This window comes from Mercenaria mercenaria, chromosome 12, assembly GCF_021730395.1.
Source record: "Mercenaria mercenaria strain notata chromosome 12, MADL_Memer_1, whole genome shotgun sequence".
Taxonomy (NCBI): domain Eukaryota; kingdom Metazoa; phylum Mollusca; class Bivalvia; order Venerida; family Veneridae; genus Mercenaria; species Mercenaria mercenaria.
In genome coordinates, this window is record NC_069372.1 from 25,842,865 (window position 1) to 25,860,746 (window position 17,882).

Genomic DNA, 17,882 nt, shown 5'->3' on the forward strand with positions numbered 1-17,882 from the left:
GGTAAAAGTTGTTTAAAATTTGCAACACAGTGCGAAACATGGTCAACTTTAAGAATATACCAAGCAAATGCCATTTTTTAAACATTACTATTAGGGGTCCAATACCTTAAATTCAATTTAATAAAAAAAAATGTACCCATCTGTGACAGATGACTTGATTTTGCTTTAAATAATTATTTATCACTGAACTATTGGTTATAGTTTGAATATATATTGGAATTATTTACAGTTCAGTTACATTCTCGACAGTGATCGATGACCTATATTTGTAAATAGATCTAGTTTCAATAAATGAACTAAGAATATGCTGCATATGTACTAGACTGGCTCCCGTCCCTATGTTTGTTCTTCTTTACATATATTATAAGCTTTATTCATTAAGAGGGAAGTTACTCCAGCAGGCTGTTTCTACATTGATATTTTTTATTGCCCCTGGCTCCGAACATAGGTATGGTTCAGCCATCAGATAAAATGTGCTATTTTAGAGGCTTAAAATTTTATTATAAAATGTTAGCATTATTTATATAAAAATAACCATGCAGCCAGGGAGCAAGGCTACATATGTACATGTTATCGGTCGTATACTTTTGTAATGCGTTTAATAACAAATGATGTTCCAGATTCTTTATCTATAAGTTTTATAAAGGCTAAAATGAACCATTTTCACATAGATGCCATACAAAGCTAAACACATTTCAGAGTAACAAATCCTTAGCCATTTCAAAAGATTATCATCATTGAAACTAACGTAAAATGAAGAGGAGTTTTCTCGTCACATTAGCTTAACCCTTACCATGCTAAATTTCTGTAATGAACTTGTCCATCTTCCAATTTGGACAGTACCATTAGCTGTTGAAAGGGGTGCTTACCAATAAGATACTGAATGAATAGCGAACAGTGTAGATTATGATCAGACTGCACGGATGTGCAGGCTGATCAGGATCTACACTGGTCGCAAAGGCAGAATTAATCATGTCCAGCATGATAAGGGTTAATGTAGCATCTCATTTCTGTGACTTGGTTTTACTAATACTCCTAAAACTGAGTTTAAATTCACCACCAAAATGTCAGAAGTACATCCGCAATGAAATTCTAAAAAACAAAACAAAAACAAAATAAAAAAAAAAAAACAACAACAAAAACTACTTTCAATTTAGCCCTCTGTGGCAACGACGAGTAATAATATAGTGTTCTAACCTGTCCACCTATGCGTTCAAATGACTCCCGCGCTAGTTTCTTCAGTGCTGTTTTCATATTTGCGTCTGCCTCGACATGCGCACACCCGAAATACTAGGTTCCGCTATTCATTTTGTATGAGTTCTAGAATGTTTTCTATCCGTCTCGCTGGGCGTGAAATTAGACATTCCTACAAGCGGTATAACTCTGACAGGTACCATTTAGAAGAATGTTGAGTTATGTTTCCTGAACATATGTGGCGTTTATGAAAAGTGGCTGGACTATAATATTCTAAGTGACATTTTATTGGAGATGCTTGAACCTAATCGATTATGTGTCCCAATGTAAATCGAGCAACCTTTAGGCCTATTTGTTACTAATCAATACTACCATGAATAGGTTCTGTCGTAGAAAAATATTGAATATTAATATACCTTCCACTATACAGCTACCGGTATAATTAAAATTTTCAAGTTTATGCAGCAGTCACCAACCGTATCTTTGTCAACACTATATTTGATAATCTGATAAAGTAAACAAACAGACACCGCGTCGTGACATTCGCGATAAAGCGTTTTCGTGCATAAATTGTTAAGAGTCACATGCCGTTCGGTATTTTGAAATACGTAGATATCATACGGGTTAAGGTATTTGTGACGCTCATCCGTAACGGGGTTAAAATCGGAAACAAATTTAGTCCGCTCAGCCTCAGTGGACCGTGTTCGATTGTGTATATATTATTGGTCGAAGGCCAGGGCTCAGACTAAATCAAAAATATTGACACGGAAATCTACAGAGAGAATTTGTCACAGTGCGACTAAGGAAAATTAGTTTTGATTTGGAATATTAGTTTTATGGTGTGTGTTTTTTTTCTCTCGGATAAATGCGCAGCTATAGGTAAGTAAGCATTTGTTTAATTGCAGAGGCAACTGTGGCGACTCGCCTTTGAATAAGGTTTTCTCAATAGATATCAGATTTAGCTTATACTATTGAATAAGTTTAAAAAACAGTAGCATCAAATTTGAACCTACCAGAGTCATAAGATGTTTGGATCATTTGCTTTTCTGATGCAGTCACGTAACACTCCAGTGCGTATTACAAAATTTGTACTTTAATCAAATATAAAATTAAGGCCTACGCGTTTCATTTCAATGTTTATCATCGGAACTAGTTACAGTCAATGAATGCAACTGTAGTAAACAGGTGGTTGGCTTCAAGATTTTTTTGGACACTTGAGGTCAGGACAGTGTAGCCCCACCCTCTTCCCACCCGTGTCCTCTTAACAATGGGGCTCAGTCTATTTTCTAAAATAGTATGTTCATGTATTTGATATTTGAACACCAAGTCACCCATACAGTTTTTTTTTAGAGTTTATCCGACCGAATACAAACTCGTATTTAAATTAATGTTCCATGAAAGGTTTAAAATTACCTCTTGACACGTCGCATCTAAATATCACATCTTCTTGTTACTTAATTTAGATGGGGTGGGTGTAGTTGTGAGGGTTAGGGGAGTAGAGGATGTCATAAACATCATAGTATTCACGTTTTAAGTAAGTTCATTAATACCCGGAGTTATACATGATCATCATATCAACAAATGTTAGATCTACGTCTAATTATTGAGTTAAATGTAATCTGTTGCATTCAGGTTCGTATGTTTAAAGGATGATAAGACAAGATATGGGACGTCGCAGTATTTACGTAAAGTGTTAATTATCATTATCATTGATTGTTATGTGTAATGGTTGAGTTAAAGAGTTCTGTATTTCCTTAGCAATAAATGATTAGAGGGAGATGGAAGGGGTGGAGGGTGTGGGGTGGTGTGTGGAGGGAGGGAGATAGAGGGGAGGGCGCGTCATATAGCATCTGCATCTGTTTACCCGATTACCGTATTTAATTGGACATGTCTGTGTCAAATTGTTGGCCGATTACCGTATGTAATTGGACATGTATGTGTCAAATTGTTGAGTTAAACATTTTGTTATTGATAAATATCCATGTTTGTTCAGTTTATTAAATTTTGTTATAGGCAGTGGCCGGTTTTAGGCCATGTTACAGATATCTGATAACTCTAACCTTGAACTCAATAATTAGATATTTCGCTTTGAATGTTTTCGGTATTAAATTTTCCCTTAACCCCTCGAAGCATTTAATTTTATATGTTTAAACTGTGATAAAGTAAGATACATTGGGTTATATATTGATCATAAAGTTAATGGTCTGAGGCTTTAGATAAGTAAGTACTGTTTCATCCGTGAATATGCATGGACTTTATGTTATGTTGGTTGTTTAAAGACATTCCTCGACCTGTGTTTTTAAGGTGTTTTAATTGTTTTGAAAAAATAGACAGCGAAGACAAACTATTCCGCGTAGCTATTTCACGTCTAAAGTCAGACTGGGACTCGGGAAATACTTTCAAATATTTAGCTATTTTCAGAGGCATAATATTATACTTCAGGGTCGGCATACGTCTTTAAGATATTGACAAATATTCCATTTATAAGTGGTTTTCATTAAGATAATAACTCGTACACAATCTACAACAGCGTACACATTGTACCTGCCACGTTAACTTTTCTTTCTGTGTGTTGATGAATGAGGGTCGATTCAAACGTATGCAACTTTTTTTTTTATTTTGCGCACGCTAAGTTAAACTTGGTACCGGCTTCAAATGCGTGTGATTTTATATTCTATAAAATTAAACTTAAATTAGTACACGTGTATAAATAGATGTTAATTTTTAAAATGTGTTTTTCTTACAGCTGTTGCTTCAGTTTGGTCTTTTAAGACTGAAAAACAAAAACAAAAAAACGGGGATAATTAGACATACAAACTATAAACAGTCTGCCTTATCTGCGTGTCGATTACTCTCACATTATCTTCATTTTAAAATATCATATTATTAAGGGTTGTATTTAAAGAAGTTAATTCAATTTATTTTCTAATCTGTACTCGAAAATTTATACTAAATGCATTGCGAGTCAAGTTCAGAGTCAAGATTTACATTCTGTGTCCTAAGAAGTTACTACCGTACAGCCTCTAAAGCACGAACCGTGACTACCTGAAATACTGAAAAACGTTTGTTGCACAGAGATTGTTACTCTGGAGAGGTTAAGGTAATGGACCCAACCGTGATGACATTCGGCAATTTTCGTTCAATTCCGTATTCTACTATCTGTATCGGCATTTTGATTTGTGGTGACATTTTTGAGGCCAAAAGGTGTTTGTTTACCATCTACATTTGTATTAATGTAGCGGTGGCGGTAAGCACGTTACTTGTGCTTACTTAAGTTGACCGCACACTAAAGTGTGAGATAAAAAATTGACTAAATGATATGGTGGCATATGTCTGCCACGAGATAGCTAGCTAGCTATCGCGATAATTAAAAGAATTATCGTGATAAAGCGATGTTTTCTGAAAAGATTACCTCAATAGCCGAACGTTTTCTGCAAATATTATTGCAATAATTTACATTATCTTGATACCTTTTGCGTAAGTGCCCACAACTGGCATTTATTAGCTAGAAAAAGAAATCTTCATATTTTGAACTTTTCTGAAAAGTTTCCTGCAAATATTTTTGACCATATTATCTCGATATACTAGTATTTTTTGCAGTTAGTGCCCAGACCTGCCATTTTGATATCTATATATAGCACCCTACTGAATCGATAACCCATGTAATTTAGCACTGAACTTACCACCATTATGCAATATAGATACTGTAGACTGCGAACTTAAAAGTCCGGCGCCAATATAGATATCTAGCAGCTGTGACGTTGCAGTAACGGAATTTTGCGCTTTTTAAAAAGTTTTCCGAAAACAATAAAAATATCTGGAAAAAAATAAGTTATTGCGATTATGTTTTCAGAACATTGCACAACTTTCTTGGAAAGTTTAGAATATTATCGTGATAGCTACCAAGCATCTCGTGGCAGTTTCAAGCATTAACGCGAAATTTTGCGCTAAAATATTTTCACAAAATATTATTTATTGCGGAAATTTTTTTCAGAAAAAAAACACAACACATTTCCTTGAAAGTTTACATTATTATCGCGATAGCTACCTAGCTATCTCGTGGCAGAAATATGCCACCATAAAATGATAAACCGTGTAAAAACTTGTAGATGAAGTTGTGAACGAACAAAAACTTTGGAAAGGGTTTACAATTGTCAGCCCGTCGTACTGTAGTATAGCTGTTTTATATCTGTATTATCAGAATAATTTTCGTGAAATTCATATCAGGGAAAATAGGTCACTAGGTTGTGGTGGGTCTTTAAACAAAGACGCACTTTCTTTTATTTATCATCAATACAATATATTGCTTGTCTTCTATCAGTATTTATAAACTCAATTTAATTCAACAGAAGTGAACACGTTTGTTTATACTTATATAACACTAGCACAAACCGTTTTCGTATTATATTTCCGTATCGTGTCACTGGTTGAAGTACTGCCAAGTTTACTCTAATAACTTGTAACTGACCATTTTGAAAGTCTACCTTTTAAACTTTAGATTAAGCAATATTCGTGGTTTTGGAGTATTCAAAAATAACATTTATTGAAGTACAGTCAACACATTGCTGAAGATCAGAGACCGCATGACTTAACAGACCGCTGATTTTGTTTGCTGTTTCAACATTTACAAAATATTCCAGCCTGTGGACAAAGACCACTTGAAAATATAATCATTTGTTTGTCTGTCGGAAAGGTGTTATTCATAGACAGGTATGAGTGTATTTCGTAACATAAGCTATGTTAGGGCACCAGTCTGCACTAGTACATGTATATGAGCCGCGCCATGAGAAAACCAACATAGTGGGTTTGCGACCAGCATGGATCCAGACCAGCCTGCGCATCCTCACAGTCTGGTCAGGATCCATGCTGTTCGCTAATGGATTTTCTAATTGCTATAGGCTTTGAAAGCGAACAGCATGGATCCTGACCAGACTGCGCGGATGCGCAGGCTGGTCTGGATCCATGCTGGTCGCAAACCCACTATGTTGGTTTTCTCATGGCGCGGCTCAATTATCATTAAAGGGACACGCTACCTGTTCATGTCATTTGTCTTTCAAATTCAGAAAGTACGAAAGTACACGTGATTGAAAATAGAAAGTGAGTTTATAGGTGGAGATTTATATGTGAAATTGCTCGTCCTGTTTGTATGTTGAATTGATGTATGTGGCATTAGTTCTGTAATGAAAAAATACGGTTAAATACATCACTTGAAAATACAGTGTATCGAATTATTCTTCGGATGTGCTTAGGGTCTGCAGTTTTGTTGTTTAAAATAAACGATGCAAAAACGTGGTAATGTAAATGAGGCAACACACACAAACCTCCTTTGAATTTAATACAACCAACATTTCCTATAAAATTTAATACAAAGGCTGTCGGGACAATGTTGTTTATCGAATTATCTATATCAATCGCAGCTGTACTTCTTAGCGTGGAATAATGTCACAATAGAGATTTGAAAGACAACGCATTGGACGGCTGTTACATAACATTGTAACAGCTGGGTATAGTGAGGCTGTGATATATTACAGACTCCGGTATATAGGCCTACAGGATTAAAATTAAAGCAATTTGAATGAAAAGTATCTTAAATGTATATATTTTGTAACCAAGGTGATACTAACCCTAACCTTTACACATATTGTACACTAAATGCGTGCGGACATGCGTATTTTTGCCGTGCACTCCAATTGATAATCACTTCCGGGCATGCGCAGAACGGCTGCAACAGATCTGTTATGAGAAACATTGAATTTTAATTGAGTTTGAATACCAGTCTAAGGAGGAAATCTTGGAAACAGCCAATTACATGCTTGGAGTTTTTTTTTTTTGTTTTTTTTTTTTGGTCTTTTTTTTTTACACTGGCCGTCCTTGTAATCATTCCCTTATACCTTATACATTTTTCAAGGATTGTAAAGAACAATAACACTACGTTTGATTTTTTGTCAACCTATTATAGAATGGTTGTTGAGAAATTGAACCATTTCCTAATGAACAACTGAAATATCGAACAGACGGAGCCGGAAACTGGGATTTACAGTGATCTGGGGGCGGGGTTTGTGGTGTGGGGGGGGGGGAAAGGAGTGGGTGCAGGTTAAACTGTATTCAGTCTGAAAATCATAGAACGATAATATTAACAACATCAAAAAGAAGTTTATATTCGTTTATGAACATCGCGGTTGAATTACCAGTTTACGTCACTGTCTGTATTTTGACCATTTAGCTTGTGATATTATACAGAATAAAACTCAGATCTGAAATATATTTGTTTTCAATTTTGTGGTACAGAAATATTGGAAACATTTGATTTTTTAGCATTCCATTTACTACATAGATTACCGTATGTAATAGGAGATAATATGGCAATTAATGCGTGCAACATGAAACGTACAAACAAAATACCTAGCAAATACTAGAATAGGAGAGATCGCCGTGACGTCACGCGTTAACATCTGTTTATCTGGTGGTTGGCAAAACAAATGATTTTAACACCGTTTGCGTATTGAATCAGAATTTTTAATTTTTAATAACTTTTTTGCTCATTTATGGATTTTCAAAATTCAAAAAGATTTGAAATACTAACAATCTTCATATTTTTGTATCCAAATATCTTTTTTCAATGAATAGCCGTTTTAAATGACATATAATTTTAAAAGCGGCGTAGTGATTTTCACAACCTTTAGAAAAACAGTGTGAGTTAAGCGTTCATAATAAATCCATTTTATTTCGAAATAACAATTAAAAGTAATCAATAAATTGCTTGTTTAATAACCTTTCCATTGATCAAAAAATTATTTATGTTATTTGTGTTTTAAGAAAGTTTAGACCGTTAGAAAAACATCACTGTTTACAAAAAACATGGACGGTCGGCTTCTGCCCACCCGATCACTGTCTTATCAGTTCTAAAAATAGAATTTGTATACAAACACGATCTCTCCTATAAGAGCATATATAACAACCCCCACTGCAGTCAATACCTTACCAAACTGTTTAGTGCCAAATGAATACATTTTATGTTCTTCGTCCCAGCGTGTGATCTGCCCATTAGAGCGTTCCACAAGGTACAAAATAGAGAACTGTTGCTTCAAAGCGGTCAGTTTCATATAATTATAAGTTTTGTAACACTAAAAATTTGTCGAAGGAAAAAAGCCGATTATATATAGCGTAAGATGCTTACATGAAGAATGTTGTTAATAGAATTGTGATTGCCTCCCTTTAAGATGAAAAAAAAACCAAAAAAACAAAAAACACTTTTTTTTTCTTTTGTAACAGGTTTTCAGTTTAAAATTATTATGATGTATCAACAATCTGAACCAAAAAGGATGTTTCAATAAAACATGAAATTGCATGTTTCTTATTCATTTCAAAAGGGAAATAATGATACTTTTACAAAAAAAAATATCCAGTTGAAGATAAACAATTCAAACACATCCCAAGCGCGTATCCAGAGTGGGGCGCACCTTGCCTGCGCGTCCTGTAGAACCTGGCTTGCATATATCTTATAGCATAAAGTTAAGACGTCATTCATTCAACAAGTGAAAATGTCGACTCGCTTCGCTCGCAGAATGTGATATTGATAATATTTATGATTACCGAAGAGTAAGGTCGAGACGGCAGTCGAATTTAAATGCTATAGTTTTAATCTAATTGGTTTTTTTATTTAAAATTTACAAATTGAAAATATATTAAGGCAACAAAAAAAAGTGTGTGCAGTTGGCGAGACATTTGACATTTGAATAGAGAACGACATTGGACTTTCAAAGCGTGAAGTTTGCGAGAAGTTAAACATTCGACATTGGACATTTGAAACAAGAAAGACATTAGACACTTAAACCGAGAACGACATTGGACATTCGAAACTAGAATGACATTGGATATTCGAATACAGAACGACATTGGACATTGAACTTCAGAACGACATTGTACATTCGAAACTATAACGACGCTGGGCATTCAAACTTTTAGAACAGCACTGGACATTCAAACCCAGAATGGCACTGGACTTGTCCAGTGGCGTTCTTATTTTGAATGTCCAATGCCATTTTGAATTCGAATGTTCAATGGTGTCCTCAATTTGAATGTCCTATGTCCTATGTCGTTTTGTTTCGAATGTCCGGTGGATTTGAATGTTTAATGTTGTTCTGAATTCGAATGTCCGTTGATGTCCAATGTCGTTCCTATTTCGAATGGCTATTAATGTCGTTCTGGGTTTGAATGTCCAATGCTGTTCATTTCGAATGAACATTGTCGTTTTGAATTCAAATGTTCAATTTCGATCTTACTTTGAATGTTAAATGTCGTTCTTGGTTTGAATGTCCAATGTTGTTCTCGATTCGAAAGTCCAATGTCGTTCTTGGTTTGAATGTCCAAAGTTGTTCTCGATTCGGAAGTCCAATGTCGTTCTTGGTTTGAATGTCCAATGTTGTTCTCGATTCGAAAATTCCAATGTCGTTCTTGGTTTGAATGTCCAATGTTGTTCTCGATTCGAAAGTCCAATGTCTTTCTGTATTTGAATGTGTAATGTCATTCTAGTGTCGGGTGTCCAATGATGTTCTTGTTTCGAATGTCCCATGTCGTTCTGGATTCTTGTTACAAATGTCCAATGGCGTTCTCGTTTTGAATGTCCAAGCAATGTCATTCTTGTTTCGAATGTCCAGTGTCTTTCTGTATTCGAATGTCCACTGTCGATCTCAATTTGAACGTCCAATATCGATATCGTTCTGCTTTCGAATGCCCAATGTCGTTCTTGTTTCGAATGTCCAATGTCAAATGTTTAACATCTTCGCCAACTCCACTCTTTGAATGTCCAATGAATGTCGTTTTTTATTTCAATGTCGAATGTCGAACTTCTCGCCAACTTCACACATTTAAAAACAACAGAGCGTTATCATCTAGATCTAGATCTTCTTAATAAATCCAAACCAGGCTACAAAATTTGAAGGTTCTGGGTCAAATGGTTTTCAAGGTTGGATAGAAACCTGCCGTTATATCGACCGACGGACGGACACGGCCGGCAGGTGCAAGGCGATAAAATTTTACTGTCTGATACATGTATAAATTTATAACCGCTTAAGTTTCGAAGGGCTAAAACATACATGAACAGTCGGTTTTTCCTGTTAATGCTTAGGCCTACTGTTTACATCGTTGACATGATGTGAGAAAAATATTTAGGCCTAGGCCTATATAGATCTGTATGACTAACCTAGCCATTTGCCGGACCTGTTCACATCAACGCTTGAACTTACGCCCCCCCCCCCCCCCCCCCCCCCCCCCCCCCCCACCCCTGAGAATTGCAGTAAAAGTAGGTTTATGGTAGGAATTGAATACTCTTCAAAAAGGAGGTACTCTATTACGCTTCGAATACCTTAAAATGACGTAAAAATGACGTCACATACACTGATCAAGGCGAGTAGGGTGAAAAACAGTGACATTGTAAGTACAATTAAATTTATTTATCATGTTATTATTAATGATGATTGATGCTATAAATTTACATCGTAGGTCAGGTTTAATTATTACATGACCTAATGTATACATGACCTACGTGCTTTTTAACGATTTGTCACATGTTTTCACGATCTTCCAGAATTGTCTTTCTCATCACAGGAGTCTGAAATTCTATCAATAAGACCATAAAAGTCTATCTTTATAAATATAGGGTTATTTTTTGTAAAGATAGACTTCTATGGTCTTATTGATAGAATTTCAGACTCCTGTGTTCTCATTCACAAGCTTTTAATTGATTCTTTTAAGAGATAAACCGACAGTGAAATGGAAAGTCCACTTTAGCATAAAGTTATTTTCCATATTTCCATGGAATAATGTATCTTGTGTGGTGTTTTCATCTGTCTTGTCTCTGTGACACTGAGCCAAAATGCATTTTAATTATACAAAAGCTCTGTCAAATTATGCTACTGCAGTAGTCGATGTAGATGATGGATCTGTCATAATTAATGAGCCGTGCCATGGGAAAACCAACATAGTGGCTTTGCGACCAGCATGGATCCAGACCAGCCTGCGCATCCGCGCAGTCTGGTCAGGATCCATGCTGTTCGCTAACAGTTTCTTCTATTCCAATAGGCTTTAAAAGCGAACAGCATGGAGCCTGACCAGACTGCGCGGATGCGCAGGCTGGTCTGGATCCATGCTGGTCGCAAACCCACTATGTTGGTTTTCTCATGGCACGGCTCATATGTATGTGTAGTGTTCAAAAAATAAAATGAGTAGATCTAGATTCTATATCTCGTTTTCTGTACGTTTAATTGAAGTCTTTACCTTTAGGCTTTTAAGACATTTCACTTTTGCTTGATTCGTTTAAAAGAAAATTTTTAGGCTACTAAAGATGCTGTTCTGAATTGTAGAGTGCTTTTAAATTCATTGAAGTCCAGGTGAAATTACATCCTTTTGTTTAGTTCTTCCGAAAGGCACAGGTATATGACCGATTTTTATGTATGTGAAATATGAACCCTACAATTGTATAAATGGATCCGTCGTACCCGGGAGATTGGGGTTACTTTAATGTGATTTTTCACAGTGGTACATTTTCATTAATTTGAGACGCGGCATTTTTTTTCTTTTTTTTCGGGTGATTTATTTTCCATAAGGTGCTCAGTAACTAACAGTGGTTATCTTGTCAGTTGAATATGGAAAAGTAAAAAGACGAAAAGAATAACTAGTCAGGCCATATTGTGTCGAACATGGAGCACGTGCGTGTATGAGCACAGGCGTTTGAAGCTCTATCAATAGATATATAGGCCTATACACATGACCATATCCCACCCACCTAATATACTACAAGAGATCTAACCTGTATATACTTTTTTTTATTGATTGAGCTTCAAACACCTGTGGTATGAGTTAGAAGTGAGAACGTTGCTATTCGACAAAATGTGAACAAAATGATACATACTGAGTCTGTAGTATGTGCAGCGAGACGTTCTCTTGATTATTATCTTTTTTTCTGCATTTTTAGCATGTGAAAAACATATAAAATTCAACTCTGTTTATATTTAGTAAACGAATCGTTGATTCACCTATGATTTTGGTTGATGTTAACAGCTCATTGTTCCGTAAAAAAATTTTTGAGCATGGGGGTTCTAGAAATAGCAAGAAATATTTACGAAAAGCATTCTATTATGTACAGAGTAGGAACATTTCAGGCACACGTTTGTAAGTTGTAAACACACAAAAAGTTTTAACCTATTTTCTTTTCTTTTAACGGCTTGTTTTTTGTGTAGTATACATACTTAACCTAAGGTCATTACCTTGCACAATTAATGAACCTTTTTATGTTACAAATTATAACCTATGGCAGTATACTTAAATTAGACATTAACCTCTAACTTATACGTGATATATACGGAATTCCTTTAGGGCCATCGCGTTTGAATGTTTTGATCTGAAACGCGATACTCGATAGTAAGATGATGAAAACGTGAAGTCTCGAAACTACTATAACGAAAACGTAATACCATGATGAAGATAATACGATACCACGATAACAAAAACGCGATGATACGATAGTATGATGATGATAATGCGATATACTGTCGTGTTTTCGCCATCGTAATGCCTCATTTTCACTATCGTAAAATCGTGATATCGCGTTTTCAGTATCGTACTATCGCGTTATCATCATCGTACTGTCCCTTTGTCATCATCGTACTGTCGCGTTATTACCATCGTACTGTCGCGTTATCACCATCGTACTGTTTACTGTCGCGTTATCACCATTCTCATGTGGCCACTTTGTGGTTAAATACCCTTTTGTCTGCCAGTTATTTATACACTTGAACACCATAGCTCTGAGAAACTAGAGACGTGTTCCCCGGAACACTTTGAATACTTGTGTCGCCTGCATTCAAGCAACTGTCATAAAAGGGTCATATCCAAGGTTCACACCTTTGACATTAGTGACCTTGACCTTCAGCCAGCATGGTTTGCTTTTGGGTTCTGGATGGACGGGAGCACATCACCCAAGCTTCATGGCAATCCTTCCAAATCCATCCGCCCTCCTTTTCGGCTGTATTTTGAAATAGGAAATTATTATACATTCATATGTTGATGAAGATGACGGCTATGCTCCTACAAATTGCCAACTACCTTATTATAGATGTGGGCTCTGTTCAGATATAAATTATAAACTATCTTGTTGCAGATGTGGGCTCTGTTCAGATATAAATAATAAACTATCTTGTTGCAGATGTGGGCTCTGTTCCAACACAAATTTGCAACTATTTTATTACAGATGTGAGCTATATGTTCCGACGTAAAGTGTAAACTATATTGTTGCAGATTTAGGCTGTTTTCCAACATATGAAATTTTCATAAAAAGTCAGCAATCTAATTGCAAATGCGGGCTATGTTTCAAAATAGCAAATTATGATAAATATTCAAAATTGCAAATTATTTTAAATAATCAACAATCCGATCTAATCGCATCGGCATTGTTCCAAAAAGGACAGTATCAAAAATAGGAAATTAGTATACGATCTGCTCTGTTCTAAACTATGAAATTAGTATGAAAAACTAGTATATAAGCAACGATCTGCTCTGTTCGAAACTATGAAGTTAGTATAAAAAATATAAAGGCAACGATCTGCTCTGTTCTAAACTATGAAATTAGTATAAAAATTATATAGGCAACGATCTGCTATGTTGTAAACTATGAAATTAGTATAAAATTATATAGGCAACGATCTGCTATGTTGTAAACTATGAAATTAGTATAAAATTATATAGGCAACGATCTGCTCTATTGTAAACTATGAAATTAGTATAAAAAACGATCTGCTCTGTTATAAACTATGAAATTAGTATTAAAAACATATAGGCAACGATCTGCTCTGTTCTAAACTATGAAATTAGTATAAAAATTATATAGGCAACGATCTGCTCTGTTCTAAACTATGAAATTAGTTTAAAAATTATATAGGCAACGATCTGCTCTGTTCTAAACTATGAAATTAGTATAAAAAAATACATAGGCAACGATCTGCTCTGTTCTAAACTATGAAATTAGTATAAAAATTATATAGGCAACGATCTTAGCAGCCTATATTTACCCATACTTTGTCAGAAATTTTAATTCTTCACTAAAACGTGAGTACGCAAGTACCACATTTAAGGAGACGGTTTTTAACTTTACAAGTGTATTCATGTGATTCTATTACAGATAACTATATATTTGTCATATTATAATTTATTGCCGCCCGATTATACATGTATAAACGGCAGACAGTGTGCGTGATGGGGCATATTGTTTTATGGCGCCCTATAAAACTACAGATGGTTGTAAACGATACGGTCATGTTCAGTACTTCAAACTTTTTATTTTTCTTTCTGTGTCATATATCATGAAAACTTCAAGATAAACCACGACATCAAATATTTTGATAGTGTATCTTCAGTTTGAAATGGCCCAAAGACTGTTATTATGCATACAATACAGCCATTCAGCAAAAATTATGATGCCCTACTTTAGTTCAACTTTAAAATCCCAACAAATTGATGTTTAGGAGCTATTTTGTAGCCTTTTTATCCTGTCCATCTTTCCCTTCCTCAGCCCGTTCGTCCGTCCGTCCAGTCCCAAAACATTTTAAACAACACTTTTGACACTTGTACAGGGAAATAATATGACTTTATAAATACAAAAAAAATAAATAAGTGTATTGTGTGAAAATAATATCAAACAACTAGAATGTCCTGAGGTATCTAAATGATATTTTAAATAATACGCTTTTAATTAACATGAATTTAAAAACAACTTTCGTGACTAGCGATAGTCCAATCCCATCGTTAAAACGTTTTTAGCTCAACGCTGAGCTTTTAATGGACATAATTAAAGCTGGTATGTGAACGACTAAATAGTTTTTGCTATTTATTCTAAATTAACTCAGTTACGGTTTCAGAAAATACCTTAAATATTAACCATTAAGTGGGTCCATTTGGCATTGAATGACTATAATCGGCCATTTTCTGTCATTAAATGCATTATTTAAAGAGGTAACCTAATAACAAATCTAATACAACGGTTACCGTTGTGTCTGGATAAATTTTGCTCTTTTTTTTAAAGATGTACTATACTCCATTTTTCACGGACATATTGTGTTAGTGGAAATTGATTCAAATATAGAAAATCCTGGTCAGATGTATTCAACTTGGCGAAATATTTAAATTAAATCTGTAATTAGGACTAAAGTCATATCTGGTAGCCATTTGTTATAATGATTCCCGTTTTTGGCATTACGTATTCATATTTTCAAACGGGTTGATTATGCATTTGTTAGTGTGGCACATTTTAAACGTAACACACAGTACTGTTTTTACTAACTAACATACATATATCTTATGATTACATAGATAGTGTGTAGTCATTGTTCAGATTTTCAAATGCGAAATTCGGGCATAATATATCTTTAAAGAAAATGTCATATTTGGTTTGTTGGAAATTTTGAACGGATATTCATGAGTTTTCAGTGAATTATTGAAATGCAAACGTGAAGTATATCTCCTAATTTCACATTTAAATAAATATCAGATGTAGCTTTTTGCTGGTACGGAATATTAAAACGAGGTCAATTTTGGTTAACTTTTCGGCCTCATGGCCTTTATCAGAATGGTAAAAGGAGAAGGTTTACTTTTGCCCAAAAATGGCCTAAAAACTGAATGTCTCAAAATGGAGTGAAGAACAAGTTTTCTTTCATCAAGAAGTATTGTTTTATCAAACTGCATGAAATATTTTACAATACATTCATTATCAAAGAAAATATCTGACGTAAATGAAAATACTTTTAACATTGAGGGTATGGGAAATCTTCATTCTTAACCAAATTTTTAAACAAACCTGAAATTTTCATTATGAGCACAGCTGTCGACCATAATTAAAAAATGACCATAAATTCTGTGAAAGAAGCTGGACCTATGGCCAAAATATTTTTTTGGTCCTGGAGTGTGCTCACTACTAAAAACATGCCCATGTGGTCTAAATATGGCAAAAAAAGTTCCTTTTCTAAAAAATCTTCGATTTCAGCAATATTCAGTGGCATGTTTTGAACAAAATAATAAAATCGTTTACAAAAAACTAAATTCATTATAGTAGATAAACATTCTGGTAGCAAACAATGTATATTTGTTGTAATTATAACCAGTTTGAAAATTGTCCTTTCAAGTATTATTCTGCATTTGGACGTTCGTTTAATTTTGATAAAGGTATTGAGGCCGAAACGTTAATCAAATAAAATAGAGTGAAACCTAGAGTCTCTGAATATTTGATATCCCATGGGATAAAAACAGTGTTATAATTTGTTTAATCAAAATATCTCACTAGGTCTTGTTTTTAAACAATATAATGATATTTATTCAACATAATTGCAGTTGTTACAATATAACATATATCAACATAGAGGAATGTAATAGCTCTTTTAGAAAATCTCTCCCTATACATAATAGAATTTCAACGGTAACAAAATAATTAATAATCTTTCTTGCAGTTTCTTCTTTTATGAATACGGTTAGACTGGCTCCCGTCCTTATGTTTGTTCTATTAGTTTTCTTCATTAAGAGGGAAGTAACTCCAGAAAGGTTGTTTCTACATGGTTCAGGGAGCCAGGCTACAACGGTATGAGACATAAATTTGTCAAACTACATGTATACATTTTCGGAAATAAAATTTGAACTGTTTATATAAACGTAAATCTGAACTTAAATAATTTTGTTATATATTAATATCTTAAAAGATGGGATTTGAAAGAAGGAAGTGAAATAGAGGAAATGAGACTCGGGGCAACGATAACGTGTTGTTTACAAACATTACTATAAACAAATTTTAACGAAGCATAGAAAATTCAACTGTCAAAGTCTGTATATCTCAAGATTTCATACAAAAAAGGTAACAGATCCTTTTTCGTGTGGGTTCGAAACTCTGCGATGACATTAGCTTTCTTTTCTTTCTATCAAAAATGTCTCGATTCCTTTTAGTGTTTAACATTTTATCTATGACACAACAGAAGAATAACTTCTGAGAAAAGTCTAGTATCATATATATGATAATATTAGTTAAATGCATATCCATGTACCTAAACATTTGAATAGGAAGTTAATTACGAAAATATGTTTTATAAAGACATAAAAAAAATGATCAAAGAAAGAAAAGAAAGAAATTAAGATTATGATAACAGATAGAAAACGGATAGGAAAAATGAATTATCTGAGAGAGAAAAAAAATCATCAAGTTGATTCGAACTCATAACAAACAAGACTGGTATATGCATTTTACCCGACTGAGCTACTTTGCCATACATATTCAGGAGTCAAAGTTAAAGAAATACAATACATTTGTATTCACTTGGTAAATAATGTAAAAGTAATATGAATATGAATTGTCGTACAATGGGCGCGTTCTCGCGTTTGCGCGGGAATCACGTGCCCGTTTGGGATTAGTGGTTCGAAAGCAAATAAGCTCTATATGTAACCAGGGAATAGAAAGTTTACATGCAAATGCGTGACACGTCAATAAAATTAGTATCTGAGGATAATAACGTTGTCAGTAACCAAATTAGCCGTCCCATTTGACACAGATTTCAGGAGATAGGATGTAATCGTTTCTATACAAGACAATTTATAATGCTGTTGACCTAATATAACATATGCCTCAAGGTTTACAGTTCGATTTCTAGGCCATACGTGTT

The 17,882-nt window shown here is 34.5% G+C and overlaps 1 protein-coding gene across 3 annotated transcripts in view; it reads left to right on the top strand.

The window, feature by feature from the left end:
- Positions 1 to 1,755: 1,755 nt before the first annotated feature.
- Positions 1,756 to 17,882, top strand: part of LOC123533607 (GPI ethanolamine phosphate transferase 1-like) — an 87,756-nt gene continuing 71,629 nt past the window's right edge. Inside the window, exon 1 of one of the 3 annotated variants that reach the window (XM_053519478.1) lies at positions 1,756 to 2,073. The gene's annotated coding sequence lies outside the window, so the exon portion shown is untranslated. Of the gene's footprint in view, positions 2,074 to 10,510; positions 10,627 to 17,882 lie in introns of those variants that run through there. The other 2 variants (XM_053519480.1, XM_053519479.1) reach the window with 2 other exon arrangements.